Here is a 4,666-nt window from a genome sequence, read left to right as displayed (position 1 = left end):
GGAAGTGCTCCCCGGGAGCCCGCCTCCCTCCCGGCTGCAGCCAATCGCCCCGCAGCCCTACGGCTCACGTGGGAGACTCGCGCCCTCCCTGCCGCGGGGCGTGCTGGGAGTTGTAGTCCGTCCGTCGAGGCGCGGGGATGCGGCGTGCCCCCGGGCGGACGGCGTCTGTGACGGCCGGTGCCTTCCCTGGCCGCGCTGCATCCCGCCTCCCTCGTCTCTGATCCTGCCTCGCTCACGGCTTTGAAGTCGGGGCCAACTCAGCAGCGTGTCCGTGGCGGGGCAGGGGGTGGGACGGCCAGGATCAGCAGAATCCAAGAGTGCGTCAGGTTGGCGGGGAGCGCAGCGGGGCGCCTGGTCCGACCTGCTGGAGCAGGGCCGTCCCGGAGCACAGCGTGGCGTCCACGCGGTTCTGCACTAATACTCAGTGATACTCGGCTGCTGCTTCTGCGGGAAAACTGGGGCGTGCGTGCGGGGAGAGCGAGTTGCGCAAGGAAGTTGTGCCGGGAATCGCCGTGCGGTGCGGCCGAGGCCGGGGCTGCAGGCAGCGCTTCCCCCGGGGAATGCCCGTGTGAGCCATCGCCCGCCACCGCCTCCTCCTGCCCGGGCCACCGGCATGTCTGTGGAGACAGGGATTCAACCCACGGAGCGGAGAGTGAAGCTGCCAAGGCACACCTGCGCTCCCGTGAGCCGCCGTCCGTGCCATGGGCACACGTGGGCCTCGGGTGTCGGGGCTGCAGGGGGATAACTTCAAACTGGTGAAAGCAGACATCCCAGAAAATACGTATGTCCCTGCTTTCCGGGAAAATAAACTTACCCATTCCATATACGACGGGAACTTTGGAGTTACTGAATGAAAATATCACTCTAAACCTCCCTAAGCACGTAATACTTCAGAGAATAGCTCACGTGTCAGTGTTGAATAAAGCAGCTTCAGTGGGGCGCAACTGCTAAAAATATCTTGTCCTTACATCTTAAATTTAAACGTACTAAACTAAGTAAGTACTAGAGTAAGTATTCAACTGTTAATTTCAAGATGAAAAATAATTTTACTTTTTTTTTGTATCAACCTGATTTTTGGATGGAAGTTTTGTCCCCCCAAAACACTTGTTATTTTACAATCGTGCATAATGCTGGTAAAAATTCTTGGAAAAAGGAAGATTCCCCAGCAGAATTTTGTTGTTTTAGTATTTTCTCCACGCATCCCTTCCATTTGAGAGTGGCAAGAGATCCATTCATCAAACATGCTCTATTTGATCCCTGGATAGCTCATGAAATCCTTAAATAGGGCCTTAAGATTACTTTTAATTTCTTCCAAGCATTTTTATATATAAAAAAAAAATTACAAAACATTAATTACTTTTGTACTGTCCCATTCTCAAACACTTTTTGAATGGAAGGAAGATTAATTGCAAATACGAGCTACTTGGAGAGGATGCAATGAAGAACCACAAGCTCTTGCTGTCTGTAATAAAATTAATTGTGAGCCCCATTTTAGTGAATTTGGGTGCCAGGGAGGTTAGCATACATTGTGCAGCAGAAGGCACAAGGCTGCTCTGTCAAGGAGAACAAAGTTTTCTTCAAAAATTATCAGATGTTGGAGAGTGTTTCTAGCAGTAATGCTTTTCACACATGAACTGCATGTTTTAGGGTTTTTTTTTCTGCTGATAAAGTGACACAGATCAATTATAATTATTTTGTGTAGAAAGATACTCTTCCTAGTAAGTCAGTTTTCTAGAAGTTGGGTTTTTTTTGAAGATAGCTGATGCAGGTGTAGTGTGAGAGGTACCATCAGGACTCAGATCTCTGGTGCACTGTTTGCCTGCAGTCCTGTTGTCCTCTGGAGAATATAAATGAGAAATTGAATGAAAATAATTACTTTTAGTATTTTAAATTACATTTAGCATTCTCTCCCTGTGTGTCTTCTTGTGCTCATGTGAACATGCTTTCCCTCAAAAATGCACTTACCAATTAAGTGCATGTCAACAGTATGTCAACAGAAATTTATATTCCATTCCTGCAAGTAAATACAGGTACTGAGAACATATTTTCAGTTGTGCCCTGTGAATGAACCTTGCTGGAGATTGTTCGTGCAATCCTACGCACCAGGAGCAGCTGTTCCACCCAACTGGCCCTTGCCAAGAAGATGCAGTGGTCTCAAGTTCTCACAGGCAAGAAGCTGAAATTCTAGAAAAAATAGTTCTTTTAAATTATTATTTAGGATATAACTAAATATCCATTGGTAGAAATCTTTAGTCAACAGCTTTTTACAAATTTTTGGAGTACTCTGTTTTTATGAACTACAGCCAAGTTATGTGGTTATCACCCTGCTAAAGGGTAGTCTGACTTCATGAATCTTCTACACTTACCAGCCAGGCTGACACAGCTCTTAGGTACTTCACTGCCCTCATTGCAGAGGCACTCCCGGGTAACGGAGCAAAATTAGTTCCCCCATTATGTTTAAACATCAGCAAGGAAGATGTTCAAATCTTTAACCAAAGACAACTGAGAAACTCTAAATTAAATATATTATTTCTTTTCTTACAGCATTGTTACAACATGCAACACAGTCAGGAAACTATTTAATTTTGTCCTTTCCTCATGATGATTATGATAATTGCTTCTGTTGGAACTTTGGAGAAGGTAAGGACTATCAGAATTTTTCTTGGAACATTTCCCTCCATGACACTGAGTAGGAGCAGTAATTCTTCCAGTGTTACTTTTCACAGAATAACTAATCAAAAATTAAAATGAAGGCAGGAGGGAAATAGAAAAATACAAGGAAATCAAAAGCCTAATCCAAATCACCAGGCTTTACAGGATCCTAAAATTCAGTGGTGGCTAGGGAAGTTGCCTCGAGTCCATTGTGGACAACACTGCAAACATGTACAGGCTGAACATACTATGCAGCTACAGATAAAAACAATCAAGATGTTGAGGTACATGTGGAATGAGATGAGGAGAAATACAGAAAATGAAAGCAGGATGTGTCAGCTGGGTGGTGCTTTCTTGTATGTGCTTGTTGCATGTCGCACCTTACTTCCAGAAAATGACCTCCAAAGGTGAGTTTTGAAGAAAGCTGCTGCACACTATTTGGTATATGGAAAACTGCCCCCATTAAAATTTGAAAAGAGTGAAGTTTGAAACTTGACTCAAGACCTTAAGTTAACTTGTGGGACACAGAAAGAAGCCAAAGTCAAGTCCTTCTATTTTCCCATGTCATGCATTTCTCAGGTAAATTCAAAAGCAAAAAAAAAGATTTTTCCCCTTCACACATCAATAAATTCTTATGTCACAATACCAGGGAAGTAATGAATTAGTTCTAAAAAGGAGCTGTATTTTTTTATGAATAAGAACAATAGCCAGTTGCGGGTTTGTGCAGACATACCTGGCAATAGAATTGGGATGTCAGCTGTCAGGGTAGGAAGGGGAGCCATGGCCCTGGTGGGGAGGCATGAGGTTGGTGTGGGGCTCGGGTGAGCCTGGCACTGCTCACTCTGAAACTGCCTCTCCTGGCTTACAGCAGCCAGGACTGGGGGTGACACCCAAGCCACAAGCTACTCTTGCACTTGTGACTTAAATATGCAGGCGATTTTCTTCTTTCTTGCTTGCTTCCCCAGACCAAGGGGATGCAGGCTGCTCCCTGCTGTAGCCTAGGGCACCTGGCCTCCAAAACCAAAACTGGGTCGCTTGCCAGCTCCAGTGGGAACAGTGCAGTGGCTGGGATGGAGAGCTGGCTAGCTGACTCAGGGCAAACATTATTATTAGTGGTCTTTGTAATTGCTTATAACCATTCTGTTTTCAACATGTGCCCAGACATGTCAGCTGGCTAGTAAGTACATCCACAGCCAGAGAAACCCAAAGTGGGATGGATAACAACATTCTTCCACCTGAAAGATCTTTTGCACCAGTATTTTTTCCTGCTTAGGCAATGGTTCCTGCTCTTTCATGAACATGCCCACTAATTTTTTGACACTACATCCCACCACGAGATCGTTGTTTCCACATCCACAGCAAATATCTGTGGAAGCTCCTCTCCACCCCAGTAACATCCTTACAGCAGGACCTTTCATCCACCCAATACATGATGGGCTTGAAAATCTTGTTACACATGATACAGGATGAAAGGTGGTGATGATACAGCACAACCAAAACTGTTTGATGTTTAAATTGCTGGCATCAAAGGGCACAAGGCCAGCATTAAAACATTTCTGAAGTAAGTGGGACCAGAAGTTGGGTGTATCAACCCATTCTCTGGGCGTTATTTGACTGTGAGGTAAACAGGCTTAATTGGGAAGGAGAGAAGATGCAGAAAAGCAGCAGTTTTATCTGACTCTGAAACCTTCACATTTGTGTATGGAAACCATAGCCACAAGAAAAAATAAATAAAAGCAACTGCAGAATTCAGGTTTTATGCAGATAGACAAGTAAAAAAAAATCACAGGCATGGTTTTCTTTAGAGCATCATATATCAAAGAGGGCATCAAATATTTATCCTTCTAATTTTATATACAGCCCTTAACTAGAGGCATTTTTCTTGTCTTTCCCTACTTTGCCAGAATCACACCAAGACAAAATAACCTATCTGCCTATGTAGTTTTGGGTTAATTATATCTCCCAAGTTTATCTGGAGAGGTTTGTCATAGATTCATGAATTCCCAGCTTAGCA

At 44.5% G+C, this 4,666-nt stretch overlaps 1 protein-coding gene across 1 annotated transcript in view; it reads left to right on the top strand.

Annotated features, from left to right (window-relative positions):
• The first annotated feature begins 859 nt into the window (after positions 1–859).
• Positions 860–4,666, top strand: part of CTPS2 (CTP synthase 2) — an 84,017-nt gene continuing 80,210 nt past the window's right edge. Inside the window, exons 1-2 of the mRNA XM_038157166.1 lie at positions 860–995; positions 2,545–2,640. The gene's annotated coding sequence lies outside the window, so the exon portion shown is untranslated. The remainder of the gene's footprint in view (positions 996–2,544; positions 2,641–4,666) is intronic.

This window comes from Motacilla alba, chromosome 1 (genome assembly GCF_015832195.1).
Source record: "Motacilla alba alba isolate MOTALB_02 chromosome 1, Motacilla_alba_V1.0_pri, whole genome shotgun sequence".
Lineage (NCBI taxonomy): Eukaryota > Metazoa > Chordata > Aves > Passeriformes > Motacillidae > Motacilla > Motacilla alba.
The sequence above is the reverse complement of the archived record's forward strand: the minus strand, read 5'-3'. Positions and strand labels throughout refer to the sequence as shown.